Source organism: Camelina sativa, chromosome 6 (genome assembly GCF_030686135.1).
Source record: "Camelina sativa cultivar CO46 ecotype springtype chromosome 6, ASM3068613v1".
Taxonomy (NCBI): Eukaryota; Viridiplantae; Streptophyta; class Magnoliopsida; order Brassicales; family Brassicaceae; genus Camelina; species Camelina sativa.
The window spans coordinates 13,294,725-13,314,321 of record NC_141885.1 but is presented as its reverse complement, the minus strand read 5'-3'; the positions used below and the strand labels follow the sequence as shown (position 1 = coordinate 13,314,321).

General features: G+C 41.1%; 1 non-coding gene across 1 annotated transcript; it reads left to right on the top strand.

The window, feature by feature from the left end:
• The first annotated feature begins 4,722 nt into the window (after window positions 1-4,722).
• On the top strand, window positions 4,723-4,829 carry LOC147942525 (small nucleolar RNA R71). The gene has a single exon (XR_015560538.1). It is a non-coding gene; the product is annotated as a small nucleolar RNA R71 (small nucleolar RNA).
• Window positions 4,830-19,597: the final 14,768 nt, after the last annotated feature.

Here is a 19,597-nt window from a genome sequence, read left to right as displayed (position 1 = left end):
TGGGTTGGTGAAGAAGGAGGTTGCAGCAGCCTCCATACTCGTCAACGTGTAGCCCGGGTCGTCTCCGGCTTCAGCAGGCGCCGGTGTTTGCTCGTCAGAGAGCTCAGAAATGCGCACGGACGACTTACTCGGACCAGCATCTGAGGGGTTGATCGAGGGTGGGATCGTGTAGCTGATCGGGTAGGGTATCGGGTAGTACGACGGAAATGGTGGAAGAGGTCCAGAATGATCACCCATGTATCCACTCGCAGGGTGCATCATGTACGGCATCATGTATGGCATTTGGTAAGGCGGAGGGAAAATACCTGAGTAATCACCCGATTAGGTGCTCGAAGGGTGCATCGGGTAGTTCATCGTGTATCCCATCGGGTTGGGCGTCGGATAGGCGTCTGAATGGCTTCTCCGAGATGCTTCAGGTCGAGTTATGTTCTCCTCAGCTTGGGGCTCGTATGATGATGCTTTTTAAGGTACCGAAGGTGGCAGTCCTCGAGTTCCTCCTAGCGGTCCGCCTCTCCCCATCCATGCTGGTGCCTGTGCCGAGGTAAGAGCTTAGGCACAGCTTGCCTTGTCTTGCAGCTCCTTGATCTGACCTCCCATTTTCTTCACCGAACCGGTAAGATCATTCACCTTTCTCACCAAAAACTTGTTCATCCTCTTTAGCCATCTGATCCTCTTGTGGGCTTCCCTTACTCCAACCGGTTGCTTTTGAGAGCAAACATACTCTTCAAAATCAATGTCCTTCGAGCTATCTCCCTGTCTCTGCCCGGTCTCCTCTCTCTTCTCAGCTTTGGACTCTTCCTCCGGGTTGTACAACTCCTCCAAAGGTGGTGCGAAGTCAATGTTGTTTCCCAGCCGAACCTTGGTGCATATGACATTAGGTAGGACCATTTGGGCAGTTCCGGCGGTTGGATGGACGAACTTGAACAGCATCATGTCATTAGGCCTCTCATGGGCCAAAAATCTCGCCAGTACGAGGTAATCCGCATCCAGCCATCTTGGTTCATGCACAATTCCTTTCAAGGGCACATCACATGCCACTAGGATCTGTGTAATCAGTCCTCCAATGGAGATCTCTCCGCCTCCTTCTCTTCTTTTCACGGCCCACGATTTCAGATAGAGGAAATGATCGAGTAGAACAAACACCATACTAGTATCCGCAAAATCTCCTACTAGTGGTGACCATCCCTAGTGCTATCCAAAACTCCACACAGTGCAATTTCTAACAGCTGGAGCTCATGATCGTTCACATTCCCAGTCTCTTTTCTAGCAAAAAGAGTGCATGAAAGGGACTTGTGAAAATACCTCAAAACAGGGCTCCTTATTTGAGCGGATTTGGAGCTTGTGGACTTATAGGGGAACTTCTCTCCTATTGTCAGCCATAGGGACCTCATCTCATTCTTGCTAACCTCCATTCCTTCTCCACTACCAGCTTTGAAGCCATATAGCTTCTCCATCTCCTTGAAAATGAGCCGTTACTCCTTGTTCCTCATGGAGAAGGTGATGAACCCGATCCCCCCATCGGGTAGTAGGGTCGGGAGGTCTTCGAAATAATGCAGCTTCAAGGTCGAAAGGAAATGGACCGTCTCCTCCTCATATGCTTCAAGGTGAGCTCATCATATGGCCTAGGTGGCACATATCGAACAGAAACTCTACATCCCTAGCGATGCCAAATTGCTTCATGGTCTCACGGTGAGGGTATCGGGTACCAACAAAGCTCATCTTCTTGAAGACCTTGAATAGTCATGTCGGAGTGTCCACCTCTTTCTGCTTCAGCCTCCGCGAGGCTTGGCTTGTCCTCTCTCTCTGCTCCTCTTCTCTCTCTTGGTTCTCCTCCTCTCCTTGTTGATCCTCTTCCTCAGCTGCTCTCTCAGCTACCTTCTCACCCTTCTCTGAAGCCGGACTCTTCCCTCTTGCAACCGCAGCTCTGCTCCTTGATCGAGAGATTAGGATCTCCCCTTGCTCTTCCCCTCCAGCATCAGAATCGACCTCCATGGGGTCGGTTACAGATCTTTCGGACGTAGACAGGTCCCTACGTTGAGTAGAACGGCGGACAGCACTTTCCATTGGACTCGGTTAGCGAACTCGGTGGCCCACTCGATCGGTTACTCGAGCATCAGATCGGGTGGTGGATCGAGTTGAGCATCGGGTTGGGGAGGCATAACGTCCATCTAGCGGTTGGGAATGTGGAACGTTTCCTCTCCTTTGAGACTCTCGAGCTTTGACGGCATCACCTCCGGTTGTAGTAGCGGTGGAGGTTGATCTTCTTCCCTTCCTTTGGTAGGTTTTAGCGATTGGCTCTATGTTTGAATTTCTTGAGAAGAAAAAGGCTAAATCTCGAGGTTGATAGGGTTAGTCCCAAAGAAATCGAATAAAACTCGAGTTGTAGAGAGAATAGAAAGTATGGAAGCTAAAGAAACTCTAGGGTTTAGAGACAACTTATTGGTGATAATGAGGGAGAAGGGTTCGACTCCCTTAAATAGAGTAGGGTTTGGTTGGTGGGCTTCACCGAGAGTGGGCTTCCTTGTGGAATTCAGACTCCACTTGCCACCCGAGCAGGGACACGATCAGGCGCGTCGAGTACGGTGTCGGGTTAACCCTCGGGTTCCCCAATTTCCTATTTTCAATTTTTCCATTTTTTTTTAATGAAAATTCAAAAATAGAAAAATAAGATAAAGCAAATAAATCAAAATTAAAACAAAACAAAAGATACCTTTGGGACTTCCTCCCAAGTGAGCTTGTTTAAAGTCACTAAGCTTGACTCTTCATGCTCCTTAAGCATGGGGTCCATGTGGAAGAGGTTCTGGAATCCTCTCCACTGTAGCAGGCTGGTTCAACAGATTTTCCAGGTTCTAAGGCAAATGTGGTATTGACCTCTTCAAGATGTTGCACCTTCCTTTGTTTGGTCTTAGTTGAAAAAGCTTGACCATCAACGGTTGGCCTCTTAATCCCTTTCTTCACATTGAACTCCATCTTGAAATGCTCACAATGATCTATTATGATCTTACCTTTTTCACCTCGATCACAACACCAACTGTTGCCAAGAATGGTCTCCCTAGAATCAGTGGATCGTCTGGTTCCTTGTCCATATCTAGGATCATGAAGTCGGTAGGCACTTCCACTATTCCAATTCGGAGAGGCAAATTTTCCAGGATCCCAATCGGATGCCTCACTGTTCTATCAGCCAGAACCAACTACAGATTATTTGGTTTAAAATCAGTGAATCCCATCTTGTTGGCAACTGACAGCGGCATAATGCTAACTGAAGCTACAAGGTAGCACAAACAGTTCTTGAAGATCTGAAGTCCTATCAAACACGGCAAGGTGAAAGAGCCAGGATCTCCCAGTTTTTCCTCAATTCGCAGCTCAGGATCCAGGCACACTCCACTTCTGAGAATCTCAAACCCAATTTCCTTGACAGCTTCCTTAACCTCATCCTCCAATCGAGCTGCCTCCTTGGCAATTTCCTCCTGAAGCTCGTGTGGTGACAAAATCTTAGGTGGTGGAGCTTTACGCTTAGCCATTCGCTCTGAGAGCGTTTCCAGCTGGATGTCAAGTGCAGCATTGAATCTCTCCTCTAACTCCCCTTCTGCTGTTGCAGGTGGTTGAGGCTGATCTCGCTTCTCATCATATACTCGATGCATAATCCGATCACCACCATCGTTTAGGTCATCGAGTTCCACTTCGGGTTGTTCTTCAGTTTTTGATTCTCGAACCGGTGCTCGATCATAAACTCGATCAGGCTCCTCGAGTGAAAGCTCGGGTTCATACTCGAATATATAGTACTTGGCCTCATTTTTCATCTGCTGTTCCACATCCTCCCCATCTTGATCGTCACTGTCCCCAGTGAGGTAGTCCTCATAGTCATCATCAAGGAAGATGGCTTGAGCAGTGGCATAATCTTTGGGGTTTTGAACAGCCTTACCTGGGAGTTGGTTAATCTTTGGAGCTGGTTGGTTGTTGTGGTGGCCTTCCAGGTATCTAACCTTAGTGTTGAGTGATTCGTACTTGGCGTTCAGATCATTGTATCCTGAGTCAATCTTGTTGCTCATCTCTACGAACCGTTTTGCGATGTCCATAGATGTTGTAGCCTGATTCTGAATCATTTGCTGAATGAAACCGCGCAATTCAGCTTCTTGTGATTGGTTCTGCTGACCTTGTTGTTGGAATCCAGGTGGTTGGTTGTAGGTCCCAGAGTACTACTGCTTAGGTGCATAGCCTTGGTTTTATTGGACAAAAGGCTTCTGTTGGACCGGGTTCCCTTGAACTACAGATGGTTAAGTTTGGTCCTGAGGATTGGCAACATTCGGGTTCTGATAAGACAGATTCGGATTCTACTTGAAGTTGTTGTACCCTCTGTTGTAACCTCCTTGGTTGTTGATGTAGTTAACATCCTCTATCTGTATAGTCTCCCCATCTTGTTGTAGAAACTGCTCTTCCTCTGATAGGGCATGAACATGCTGCTGCTGGTTGAGGAGCTTGTCGAGCTTGTCATTGAGGGCTTTCATGTCACTCTTGTACTTGGCATCTTCCTCTCATGTAGATCGCACAGAGCGATCATATTCCTCATTGTAGTTGCCATCAGACTGAGCCAAGTTCTCCACTAGGTCCCAACCTTCATCGACATCCGTGTTGAGGAAGTTACCATGGCTTGCGGTGTCCAGCAACATCCGTATCTTGGGAACCACTCCTCTGTAAAGTGTGCTCAGCAATGAAGCATTGCTGAAGCCGTGATGTGAACATCGGGTAGTGTATCCCTTGAAACATTCCCAAGCTTCACTGAACGTTTCATTGTTCTTCTGAACAAAGCCGAAAATGTCATTTCTCAGCCTTGCGGTTCTGGAGTTGGATAAAAATTTGGCCAGGAATGCCTTCTTGCACGTTTCCCAAGTGGTGATGGACTCCTTAGGGAGCGATTTCTCCCAGATGTGTGCTTTTTCTCCCAAAGAGAATGGGAAAAGCCTGAGTTTGAATCCATCTTCACTAACTCCATTAATCTTAGTGAGGCTACAGAGCCTATCAAATTCATTCAGATGATCCAATGGGTTCTCCATTGGCAATCCATGAAACTTATTACTCTGTATCATCTGGATGAGACTACTCTTGATCTCAAAATTGTTGTTCTGCACATCTGGTGGCACAATGCCATTCCTTTGAGTGTGAGTAGTTGGAGCATCTCCTGCACCTATATTGGTCCTTGCTTGAGGAGCTGGTGGACCGTTCTGATTATTTATCGTCTCCTCAATGATTGCTGGTTCTGGCTACCTATGGATCGTGTTTGCATGCACAGGTAGGTGTCCGAGTGTGTACACGAGGATCAACTCGATCCAGGTGATCGAGTGACGGGTCGGGTGCGTGCTCGGGTTGTACTTGAGATTCAAAACAAACGATGCGAAAGTAAACAAGTCAGTATCTGAACCAAATAAAAACAAAAGAACTTGATCTAGCAAGTGCTGAAATCCTAAACGTAGCAAAATGAAATCAACCAAATGGCAACGACGCCAAATTGATAGTTGAATTTTCACCCAGGGTATCAATTCCCTATGCATTTGTAGTACAAAGGGTTATCAATCCAAATGGTTGTCTATTGCTAGCAGGAAAGATATAATCAGGATAATACAAGTCAAGCCAAGCAGATAAGGTTTTTGTTCTAACAATCCTAAAATAAATAAAAGAAAGGAATATAAACAAAGAAACCACACGACCTAAGCACTCGATGCAAGCAGTCGAGTACAGGATCGAGTGGGGTGATCGAGTAAGCAAATGAGATATGAACAGCTAGAGGTATTACTCGATGCAGGTTATCGTGTACCTGATCGGGTAAGTGGTCGAGTAAGTAAAGAAAATGTAAACAAATAAAATACGAAAGCTCCTAAGGATGGTCACTCAATGTGAAACTACTCCTGCTCAAGCACGCTTAACTCTATAGTTCCCTCAAGACCCTTAACCAAAAAGATAAATGCACTTTGGTGTCTTAGGTGACCAAATAAATTCTTTAAAACCTCTCTGCAAGCCTTGGTATCATAATTCACTCCCACTAAAAGATCGTAATGTCCTTGTTGCGCACCAAGATCGTCATCCCCGATGGTGCTAGCCCTCTCGACTCCACACTCGTCTAGGTTTGGCTCTGATACCACTTGTAACACTATGCACGTCACCTTTTTTAATGGCCCTGTAATGACCCGTATCATGAAGTACGTATCGGGCGCGAAGGACGTTTGCGAAGGACGTGGAGATGTCTCGGATAGACTAAGAAAAGGAAATTTCTGAGAACAGCTCAAGTAAATTGTGCCTAAAGTTACCAAGACACGGAAGGTCCAGAACTGAAGAACGGACGGGAACCGTTGGGACATCCGGACCAATGGTGAGTGAATGATCGAGAAAATTTGTGAAAATGGTATGAAGGACGTAAAATGGATCATGGGAACAGGATGGCCGGACGGTCAATGTACTGCGAAAGATAAACGGATCGGACGTACAGGACAGGAGGTCCAAAGAAAGCCGAAGAATACTGATATTACAGACAAGAGGTCCAAAGAAATTCGAGAAGGACCGAAGTCACGGTTAGGAGGACCGAGGATTGCCGAGGAATTAGACTCGCGGGCGAATGAGTCGTCTTTGCGGACAAGCGCGGCAGCTTGGGATGCAAGAGAGACGCGGGAAGACGTGGGAAACGGAAGAGTCTCTGCATGAGAGAGAGACGCCCCGTGTCGACAGATTAAGCCTCATCCGCTAGCGATTGATATTCACGTGCGAGTGGGGGAGAGTGCATGCATATTATTTGACACTTGTCAAAAGAAACTTGTCACTTGCTAGATCTTGAAGTCGAATGAAGGGGCTATAAATATTCCCCTTAGGCTTCTCATTTTCGGCATCACTCTCTCTACACCAAAACTTTGCCAAAATTTTCTCTCAAGCTTTTGTAAAGAAAATCTCTTGATTTTGGGTGAAGAGGAAGAAGAAGAGAAGATCTTGGCGGTGAGAGGAGCTAAGGATCAAGGTGAGTTGTGGATTTAAGGGGATGGGAGGTGTGTGAGCTCTCTAGCTCTTGCATCGACCCTTGTTGTTGTGTGTTGCATGTAGTGTTTGCATGTAGATCTAGAGATTTCATGTAGATAAGGGGGGTTTTAGAGCATTCTTGGGGATGAATGACTTGATCTTAGACTAGATGCAAGTGTGAAATGCCTTTCATGCTAGATCTACTGATTTTAAAACTTGAAATGGGTGAAAATAATTTTTAGAAGCCTCATGCAAGTGTGAAATGCCTTGCATGTGGGATTTCTAGAGTTTAAGAATTTTACAAGGGTGGAAATAATTTCTAAAACTCTCAAGCATCTGTGAAATGCCTTGCATGTTGAGTTTTGGAGTTTTATGAATTTTCCAAGGGTGGAAATAATTTTTAAAAAATCTCATGCAAGTGTGACATGATGGTTTTCAGTGAGGCCATGCGACGAAGAGTGCCGCTTGTGAAACCAAAACCAAGGAATTAAACCTCAGGGTGTTGAGGGAAGATCGAACCATTGGAGTGTTGCTTCTTAAAGACATGCGAGAATCTCCAGGTAGGAAAGAGCCGCATGCATAAGAGATAATTGGGGTTTAAATGCAAGCAAAATTTTATAGCTAAAAGACTTAAAACTTTGGGGTTGGGAGCATATAGGATGCATGTATATAGGATTCTCTTGAGTAGCATGAATTGTTTTATTGTGGCTTAAGCTTTTGTGTGGTGATTGATTATTGTGAGCATGTGTTGCTTGCATTGTTTTTGTGTGTTTGGGTTGTGCTTAATTCTTGGAGTCTTGAGTCCTAGAGTTAAGATTTGTCCTAGCTAGTTCGCGGGTTTAATGTCTCAGTCCGTAGCTAGAGATCGTACTATGTTCTTGACAAATGTGTGGAACTCCGGTGAGCTAATCCAGAGGGATCTCATGGCAGGACGGATTCGGGTCTAGCTAGCTACTAGCCTGAACCGCATGACGATGCGACATGATATACCTGATTGTGTACTTGGGATGGGTAACAACTCGGAGGTTTTGGGGTGTGTCCGGTTGGTTGCCTTTGTGGTATCAATGCGGAAGAGTGTTGGGACAGGACAGAGGATCGATGGGCCCTAGGTCGTGGAAATATGCCTGGTAGATCCCTAGGTTGATGGTGATATCCCTAGGTGAGGTTTAGTTGTGTGAGTCATGGTGTGGATACCTGACTATAGAGTTAAGCGTGGTCAAGCTATCTTGATGCGCGGCTAACTCTTTCCACTTTGGCAATTATTGCAAGGTGAAGTGGCGTGGTGGCCAAGTAGAGTCAAGTTCTAGATGAGTCGGGTCTTGTTTGTCCTTGCTTGCGAGTCGGGTCTTGTGTGTCCTTGCTTGCTTGTTGTTGTGTGTGTTGTTTGCTTGCTTGTTATGCTTCGGCATTGCATGCTTTGATTGTGGGGTAGTTGTGGGGTAGTTGGATGTGTTGAGATACCATGTTATAGGGAGATAGCATGTTATAGGGAGATAACATGTTATAGGAAAATAACATGTTATAGGAGGATAACATGTTTAGGGGGTTGCCCAACTCATTGAGTGATCTTAGATTGCTCACCCCTCTCGATAATTATTTTTCTTGCAGGGAAAGTTAGGAGGGTAGTATCGAGTTTAATGGATCGGATAGGATGTTTTCGTGCTGTGTTGCAAAGTCCTTGCGTCTTCTTGTTATTTTTATTTCTTTGTTTCTTTGTTAAGTTGGATCCAACGCTTTTGATTTGTGTTGTTATTGATTTTGTACACTTAATTCTATCTATAATAAATCAATTATTTTCATATATAATTCGGACAAGTGGAGCTAGTAACGGAAATATTTCGGTCAGCATAACGCCGCGTACGGACCGAGGGTTGAAAAGCCTAAAGAATGTACATAGCGGATAGACGGGTGTCAGTGGACTGGCTAGGGAACCTAATTCATTGGTGGAACCTCGGCCGGATCGCAGGCAGTCGTTTGATTGTGACGTCCACCGGACCGGTCTGTGGTTAGTCCAGCCATAGGGACGGTTTGGGGGCGTTACTGCGGGTGGTATCAGAGCGGGTTGAAAAACTTGCATCCACTTGGGCTTTTCAAATGTTTTATCGAGTAAATGAATCGCAGACAACACTTAGGAACCGATTCATTATGCTTGTTAAGTTTTTATTATGCCTTAGATTAACTCTGGAGATGAAGAAGCTTTGATGACGCAAGTCAATCAAATTGATGTCATATTGTCAAACGAGTGATAATTTCGACGATGATCATGGAGATATCTAGAAGGAAGACGCAACTGACGGGAAGTCATGGACATCACAGTAAGGTGATTAGGGCGTTAGAATTCGAGGACGAATTCTTTTAAAGGGGTAGAATGTAATGACCCGTATCACGAAGTACGTACCAGACGCAAAGGACGTGTGCGAAGGACATGGAGATGTCTCGGATAGACAAAGAAAAGGAAATTTCTGAGAATGGCTCAAGTAACTTGTGCCTAAAGTTACCAAGACACAGAAGGTCCAGAACCGAAGAATGAACGGGAACCGTTGGGACATCCGGACCAATGATGGGTGAATAATCAAGAAAATTGGTGAAAAAACCAAAGGAAAGTAATGGCCGTGGAAAAAAATGGTACGAAGGACATAAAACAGATAATGGGAACAAGATCGCAGTGTACCAGCCAGACGGTCAATGTACTGCGGACGATAGACGAATCGGACGTACAAGACGGGAGGTCCGAAGAAATCCAAGAAATACCGATGTTACGGACGAGAGGTCCGAAGAAAGTCAAGAAAGACCGAAGTCACGGTCAGGAGGACCGAGGATTGCCGAGGAATTAGACTCGCGGACGAATGAGTCGTCTTTGCGGACAAGCACGGCAGCTTGGGATGCAAGAGAGACTTGGGAAGACGTGGGAAACGGAAGAGTCTCTGCATGAGAAATAGAGGCCACGTGTCGACAGATTAAGCCTCCTCCGCTAGCGATTGAGATTCACGTGCGAGTGGGGGAGAGTGCATGCATATTATTTGACACTTGTCAAAAGAAACTTGTCACTTGCTAGATCTTGAAGTCGAGTGAAGGGGCTATAAATATTCCCCTTTGGCTTCTCATTTTTGACATCACTCTCTCTAAACACCAAAGCTTTGCCAAAATTTTCTCTCAAGCTTTTGTAAAAAAAATCTCTTGATTTCGAGTGAAGAGGAAGAAGAAAAGAAGATCTCGCCGGTGAGAGGAGCTAAGGATCAAGGGGAGGTGCTGTCAGATCAGCGTGGTGTGGTGGAGTTCTAATCAGCCAAAAGTCTTCAAAAGCCAAGGTGAGTTGTGGATTTAAGGGGATGGGAGGTGTGTGAGCTCTCTAGCTCTTGCATCGGCCCTTGTTGTTGTGTGTTGCATGTAGTGTTTGCATGTAGATCTAGAGATTGCATGTAGATAAGGGGGTTTTTAGAGCATTCTTGGGGATGAATGGTTTGATCTTAGACTAGATGCAAGTGTGAAATGTCTTGCATGCTAAATGTAATGATTTTAAAACTTGAAATGGGTGAAAATAATTTTTAGAAGCCTCATGCCTTGCATGTGGGATTTCTAGAGTTTTAAGAATTTTCCAAGGGTTGAAATAATTTCTAAAACTCCCAAGCAAGTGTGAAATGCCTTGCATGTTGATTTTTGGAGTTTTCAGAATTTTCCAAGGGTGGAAATTATTTTTAAAAAATCTCATTGAAACTGACTATTTTTGTGGTGTGGTGAATGATGAATAGAATGATGACTTATGAATGAATGGATGTCAGGGTGTTTCAATTCCCCTTATGCAATTGTAGTATAAGAGGTGTCAATCCAATCTGAGTGTTTGTGAACAATTAAGATGTGCATATGAGTCTAAGTCAAGCCAGATGTAAAGGTTTTTTGTCACTAACAATCCTATTATGAAATGGAAAGTGCAGAAAGTAAAACTACAAGAACTAGGAGCTAAATGCAAATGGAACAGAGTGATTATAATAGCAAGAACAGAAATAGAAACTATGTTGATGAAGAACTAATGCAAGATAAGTAATGAACAGAAAGCTAAATGAATGCAACAGAAATAAAACAGGAATTAAACAGGACAATCACAAATCATAAACACAAGTTCTGGAGACGAACTCGAGCAAGCACTCGACTGAGTGTAGGTCGAGTACAGGGTCGAGCTAGACTAAACGTGAAAACAGAGCAACACAATAAAAACAGAGCAATGCAAAAACGAATCAAACAACAAGCAAGCAATGATATTTAGACTAAGATATTAATAAACAAAGAAGGCCTTGAAGAGGGATTCATGGGCTGAACTAATCATTGTGGTTATCTAACTTGGTCAACAAATCTCAAGCAAACTTTGAGCTAATCTCTAGACATACTATTCTAAGACATGTTTAATCCACTCTCATGGCAAGAAACAATCAAACCTATGCATTTCTAGACTTGTTCTCACAAAGTAAAGAATCTACACAAGCAGGCATTAAGCAATACATCTCAAACCAAACAAGACTTCTAATCTCTTAGCAAACCTAATGGTAAGCTCTAGATCTAGCCTTATCTATGCTCCTTAAACATTGGTGTGATGCTAAGATGCTTGAAATCAAACCCTACCTTCTCAGATATAGGATCAGCATTAAGAACATCTAGCCTAGAAGAGATCTACAACAATCAAGCTTGACCAAATCAAATAAACCACAAGATCAACCCAGCCTAACCCATCTTCAAGGTCCTAAGCAAACTACTCACAAGAACACATGGTGAAATAAGTCAAAAACCCAGAAAATATTGAAACTTGCATTATTAGAAAGATGAAACAGAGATCTACAATATTGATGAAGAAATGAAACTCGAAATCTTAATATCTTGAAAGTTATGTAACCAACAAAATACAAGAATCTAGTCTTTCTTTCTTAAACAAGTACAAAATCTAAAAATAAAAGAAAGTGCAAAAGGAATAAATCTAAAAAAGGTAAAAACTAGGTTTTAGACTCTCTAAAAAGCTGCTCTCCTGGTGGCTGCAGGTACAAGGACCTTATATAGGAGATGAGGTGGAAGCCCTAAAAATACAAAAAGTCAAAGCAGTCAACGGCTCGGTCAACTCGAGCTGGCTTCTCTCGTGCATTCTCCACTCGGTCGAGTCCTTCTCAGCACACGGTCGAGTGTCTGGTCGAGTGTGCGGTCGAGTTGGACTCTGGACCTTGATTCTTCAGCCTTAACTCTCTTGTTTTCTCCTCATGATTGCTTCACTTCTCCTCAGCATTGCTTCCATGCTCCTTAAGCTCCAAAATCACCTGTTTATGCATGAAAAGATGCAAATGCAATGCAACTATACTCTAATGCATGATTAGTCTTAAAGCTACACAATAATAGCCTAAATGGATAGCAAAAGATGCAAAAGTTGTGAATAAACTAAGGGAAAACAAGGTAAAATATATGAACATCACTCATGCAAGTGTGAAATGTCTTGCATGATCGATTTTGGAATTTTGGAGTTGAGAAATGCATGTTAAAAATTATAACTTAATTTTCCATAATTTTTGAGGGAGGTTAAATCCCTAGATCTGATGGGAGATCAATCTAGGAAAAGGGGTTGATTTTGGTGAGTCCATACAAGAATCTCTAAGGGTGGAAAGAGCCGTATGAAGTACCCAAAATTTTATTAAGTAAGTTTAACCTCTAAAAGAAAAAAAATGGAAAAGATGGTTGTTGGTGAGGCCATGCGAGGAAGAGTGTCGCATGTGAAACCAAAACCAAGGAATTAAACCAAAAGAGCCACATGCATAAGAGATAATTGGGGTTTAAATGCAGGTAAAATTTTATAGCTAAAAGACTTAAAACTTTGGGGTTGGGAGCATATAGCATGCATGCATATAGGATTTTCTTGAGTTGCATGAATTGTTTTTTTGTGGCTTAAGCTTGTGTGTGGTGATTGATTGTTTCGAGCATGTGTTGCTTGCATTGATTTTTTTGTGTTTGGGTTGTGCTTAATTCTTGGAGTCTTGAGTCCTAGAGTTAAGATTTGTCCTAGCTAGCTCGCGGGTTTAATGTCACCGTCCGTAGCTAGAGATCGTACTCTGTTCCTGACATGTGTGTGGAAGTCCGGTGGGCTAATCCAGAGGGATCTCATGGCAGGACGGATTCGGGTCTAGCTAGCTACTAGCCTGGACCGCATGACAATGCGGCACAATATACATGATTGTGTACTTGGGATGGGTAACAACTCGGAGGTTTTGGGGTGTGTCCGGTTGGTTGCCTTTGTGGTATCAATGCGGAAGACTGTTGGGACAGGACAGAAGATCGATGGGCCCTAGGTTGTGGAAATATGTCTTGTAGATCCCTAGGTTGATGGTGATATCCCTAGGTGAGGTTTAGTTGTGTGAGTCATGGTGTGGATACCTGACTATAGAGTTAAGCGTGGTCAAGCTATCTTGATGCGCGGCTAACTCTTTCCACTTTGGCAGTGATTGCAAGGTGAAGTGGCATGGTGGCCAAGTAGAGTCAAGGTCTAGACGAGTCGGGTCTTGTTTGTCCTTGCTTGCGAGTTGGGTCTTGTGTCCTTGCTTGCTTGTTGTATGTGTGTTGTTTGCTTGCTTGTTATGCTTCCGCATTGCGTGCTTTGATTGTGGGGTAGTTGGATGTGTTGAGATAGCATGTTATAGGGAGATAGCATGTTATAGGAAGATAGCATGTTATAAGAGGATAGCATGTTTAGGGGTTTGCCCAACTCACTGAGTGATCTTAAATTGCTCACCCCTCTCCATAATTTTTTTTCTTGCAGGGAAAGTTAGGAGGGTAGTATCGAGTTTAATGGATCGGATAGGATGTTTTCGTGTTGTGTTGCAAAGTCCTTGCGTCTTCTTGTTATTTTTATTTCTTTGTTTCTTTGTTAAGTTGGATCCAACACTTTTGATTAGTGTTGTTATAGATTTTGTAAACTTAATTCTATATATAATAAATCGATTATTTTCATATATAATTCGGACATTATTCAACTTATGGATTTGCGTAAGAATTAAAAAAAACATATTCTCTCTCTATAAGACAATTAGGTTAAGCCGCCCCTACAGTTCCGATTTCTCAGCTTTGCCTCTCTGGCGGCCACCACGGCGCTGCGAGAGGGCTCTCTAGATTATTTCATCTCTTTCCCTTGTTTTATTGTTAGTTATGTTTGCGGAAATATGGCCTTTGATTGAGGAGTTGTTGATGATCTCGGGTTGTGAAAGGGTGATATTTGCGGAAGCGGTCGAGGGTGGTCATATATACTCGTTTCGAGGTTAGTTAAGAGAGGGTGATTCCGGATCTGGTAGATCTACGGTGTGGTTCGTCTAATAAATCCAGCCTCTTTGCTCTTCTCGACCTAGATCTGTATCTGCTTTTATGCTTTTCATCGTCTTTATGCCGTCGATGTGGTTTTTGGTGGTCTCTCGTTAGTTTCCCTCAATCTTTCATTTTTCCGTTTGCTCTTTCTCTCCTTGGTTCAGCCTTAGGTTTCCTTCTGGGTGGTTCCAGTTGCTTTTATTTGTTTGAAGTTGATGCTAGTTTTAAAGTTTACAGATTCTCCTATTTGGGGTGGAGATTGTAGTGAATGATAGCTGGCTCGTTTTGATGGTGTTCTTGTTCGCAAGAAGGGTTATTTCGAGTGGTTAGGCTTGTCTCCTTGTCTTTGCTTTGCAGATCGGGTAGAGATCTGAAAGTGTTTTGTAGACTTCTATCTAGGCGTAAATTGGTGGCGCACGGGTCGTTATCGTCATCGCACCCAGAAGTGGTTGAGGTTCAACTAGTGTCTAGCTTGCCGGGTTATGAAGGTCTTGGTTTCTTAGTTTGGAGAAGTCGGCTCTCATCTTGATAGGAGGAAGTGGTTGTTATCTTTGGTTTTCTGAGGGCATCATTGATAAATCTCATTCTTAGGATCTTAAGAAGAAAAAGTTGATTTGTGGAATTTAAGCTAGCATTCTCTAAAGATTGAAGTCTTGTTGCTATTGTTCTTAAACTTCAGGTGCATTTTCCTTTGATTTGAGCTGTATAGTTTATGCTTTTTATGTTTAATGGTTCTCGTCTTCAGTTTAGTTTTTAAGGACTTTTCTTTCGTCCGTTGGCTTAGCTTCCCTTGTTTGGGCATTAGACTCCAGGAATATTCATGTTTTCGCTGGCTTAAGTTTGTACTTCATGTATCCTTTCACGTTTATTATCAATATATCATATGACAAAAAAAAATATTTGCGTAAGAATTTTAAAGTAAACGATGGTTAATTACTATCATACAGAAACGACACTATATATAATCTATCACATAGTTTGCTTATATATGTATAGTAATTTTTTGTCGTACGGTATACCATTCGTCAACCATACAATATCTCACGTCACTAGAGATAAATTCAAAAGCTGGGTATAAAATGACAATTGATTTTGAAACATAAAATGCCACTTTTTATGTCATCATATATAATAGCTGCATAAATTAAACTTTATTGACTTTAAATGAGTGTGTGATTAGTTTAGACCTCCATGACCCATGATGGACCAACAAACTTGTATACAAACAATACTAATCACGTATTCTTCAGTATCTTAAACTAAGCAAGTCGTACTCGTACGTTAAGAATGGACTAAAAAATCATTGCAGTATATATATTGAAACTGATCATTGCAATATATTTTGCGATATGATAATTTTCAGTTTTCTTTTCTAGCAGTTAGTTTTAAAATATGTTTTTATTTGCTCAATGATTTGTTGTTGGATTAGTTAGCAGCAAACTGATTTCCACATACTACGCAATTTACCAAAAAAAGAGGTTCTAATATTTCTACGTAACTTATATAGGCAAATTACAAATGAATAAAAAATATGTTTTGATACGTGTTTAAATAAAATGAACTCTTTCCATAGACATAAGTACAGAGTTATAGCTGGCAAGAAGAAGAAGAAGAGGAGGCGTAAATGAGACATTGAGATGTGTACTAATTTTCAGATGTGTTGAATGATGAGGATCATAGTCAGAGGCCCGTACATCTTCCACGCCATGTCCCCATCAGCACGAATATAAAAAGTTGTGATCTGTACGGTATTAAATAGTAGTCGTAAAGGACGACTTTTTGTATATTATAAGTCAAATAAACTATCATAATGTTGTAAAAGTACGCCTATCAGAGAAACCACGATAAGCATCAATAACTTTTGAACAACCCCACGTTGACAATTACGTGAAACTTGCCGTAATCCAAGCGGCGCCTTTGAAAATAAATTCGATTGAAATATTTGCAAAATCGACCCGCCCCGATTTTAATTTACTTCTTAAGCATCGACTTTTGAAGTTCGATTCAAAATATTTAAGTATTTAACCCTCATAGTTTGGTTTCGTAAACTAGATGAGGCATAGTACTTTGTTGTTCTCTCTTATTGTTGTGACCGACCCATTGGATATTTAGCATTAGACGACATGCATATATGTATGTAAACCGTCATCAGTTCTTGAGTGATACTAACAAACAAGTAACCTAAAAATTATTTATGTGATGCATAGTCAAGGAATTATCAGGTTGCTAGTTTCTGTATAAATATGAAAATGTTTGTTAATATTTTTTATATAAAAAGTGTATAAAACTCACAAACCATGTGTAATGAAATATAAAGTTAGGCACAAGAAAATTAATAACACATGAGAACTAGTGAAAATTACGAAATAAAAAAAAACAATTATTTTAAGTTATATCTTAATTGCTATATTTTCAGATTTGATTAAAATATATATAATTGACACAAATATATACCACACTTGAAATATATCTAGGTTATACAGTATATAATATCAGTGTGAACTTTTCATACTCCAGAAAAAATGCCTCGGTAATTTATGTTACAAGGACAATAAAATATCTCATTGAGAGGAGAAAACAAATTTTTCTTTGACATACGAGCTACCGTTGTTTAATTTGTTTCTATTTAATATGTTTGAAACACATGACAAATATGATAAAATATTAGACCCTTTTTGCGCAATAATGTTTTAATATCGATATAGTGTATTTTATATAATAGCAATTTGCCAAATCTATTCAAGTCAACGACCATCCGTAACAAGAAGAAAAAAGACAAAAAAAAAACTTTGTACGTACCTATGAAGATGTTAAGAGTTTTTTTTGTTTGACCTCCCCACATTATTGGAATTTTTCTTTTCCTATAAAGGTTGGACCTTTTACCCTTGCCTACGTTGTGAAATGGAAAAAAAATCCAAGAAAGAAAAAGCAATTTCCCGTCATAATTACAATTTTTGGTAGTCAACCATTCAAACACGAACGTATATTGTCAGATTTGTTTTTTGAACAACAAGTGTAATTCTTTCAAGACAGATCAATCTTTTGGTTACTCTTTATTTTCACATGGAGAATGACGAAACCGATTGTATAACTTGTAGTGATAAATTTTGTGATGATGCCTTAGGTTCTCAGGCGCCGTTGTGGATCTCCAATCGTGAAATTTTTCATAGTGAAGGGTTACTAGTTGCTGACAAAAGGAAGTACAAATCATTAAAACTACAAATAATTAAAAATGTAACTTTAATTACAAGTAAATTAATAGAAAAGTAAAACTTGAGAAATGGTTTCTCGAAACTTCTAACATGACATTTTATGTAGATTAAATATAGATTTTTTTTGTTTTCTATAGATCTAACTTAAAATACTTAAGAGTTGTATATATTTATTACTATATCCGTGGCATTAAAAGAAACATAGAGATTGTTTGAGATGGTTCTGAGATTGAGGAAGATGTTAGAAAGTCAACTTATCGTTATCGTTCCATATATGTATAGTGAGCATATGCGGAATATTATCTGCCAACAATTCATATCGACTAAACTATATTATTGTGAAATATCTTGTAGTATTTTTTTCAACTTATTTACGTTGGTCTAGTACTCTAGTGTATTGGAAATATCAATCAACCTTCAACCTACGGATAGCACAATTATACCCAAAGGCCAAAGTACCTTAGATTTGTCATTGTAATTAGGCCATGTTTGTTTCATTATTTAGCATTTTTATCTCAATAATCTATTTAAATGATACATCTAAATGGTTCATTTCAAAAGCAAATCACCCAACAAACAAGATAAAAAATAGTTTATTTATATGGTCAATCTATAATTTTCCTGTTATTTTTTTATGAACCATCTTAATCCAAATGGTTCAACTAGAATCATCCAAATGAGTTTCAAATTTTTGAATAAATTTTAAAACCCATTCATATGATCTATGTGAATGATTCTGGATGATGCTCTTTTTTTTGACAAAAAGGAACAACACTTGAATGATTCATTCAGATGGTCCATCCAAATGAATAAACGAACAAGGCTTTATTAGAAAAATCTGACTAAGCTCACAATCTCATCTAGGCAAGGTTTCGGTAACATGAACACCAAACACATGCTAGAAGTTGAGATACTAGCAGTTACTGACTTGATTAATCGAAAAAAAACAGATTTTTGTTGGACAAAGCTAAGAACCAGCCTTTCCTTTTGTCTATTAAATGGTCATAATCAGTTTGGGACATGTTTATGTAGCAAGTAGCTGAAAGTGCAACAGAGCTCTGAAGGGAACAAGCAGTTGTGAAGTGTCTCAGAGGGCTGATATGCTGACGTGGCTTGACGTGCTGACGTGGAGAAATATTGTGGACACAATGACAAGGTGCGTGAGCAGGAAGGAAGAAGAGATCAAGATATACTCGAATATATTGAGAGTATATTTGATTAGTTGGGATAAGGGAAGATATTCTCTTAGGGATAAGGAATATTTCCTTTTAGTTAGGATACACAAGATCTAGGTTAGAGATCGTGTGTGTGGGGTTATAAAATGACGAGGGCTAACCGCAAAAAGAGTTAGCACTCGTGGGATAAATTTGTGAGTTTTGTAAACCTTCAAGCAAGTATAAAAGCTTTGAAGGTGAGTGTGGGTGGTATACTCTTTTAGATCTACACAGGGTGGTGTTAGATAGATAGGAGAGTGAGCTTTGTTTTTCAAGTCTTGTAAGAAACAAGGGTTTTTATAAGATTGATTAAAAGCGTTTGCTTGGCGCGTTCCAAGTGTAGTTTTTGTGTGTTGTGTTATCTCTATACCTTTACAATTGGTATCAGAGCAGACACCTGATAAAAGTCTTATATCTTTTTCAACAGGTGAGATCTTGCGACTAGGGTATGGAGATATCACTGGAGGTTGTTACGCTACAAGGGCCATTGAAACTGGATCTGGAATGTTTCGGTTACTGGAAAGTCTCGATCCAGCAAGTCATCTCAAGCATCGACATGGAAGCTTGGTTTGCAGTGGAGGATGGTTGGACGCATCCAACTAAGAAGAATGAAGATGGTGAATTGGTGCAAAAACATAGAAAGAAGTGGACTGCTGAAGAAAAGGCTAAAGCCAAGCACAATTCGCAGGCCCTGTCAGTCATCTTCAATCTCTTCCAAGAGATATCTTCAATCAAGTTCAAGGTTGTGTGTCGGCTAAAGAGGCTTGGGACATTCTCATAGTCACATTTGAAGGAACTACTCGAGTTAGGCGCACGAGGTTGGACAATCTTGCATCTGATTTTGAGAATCTTCAA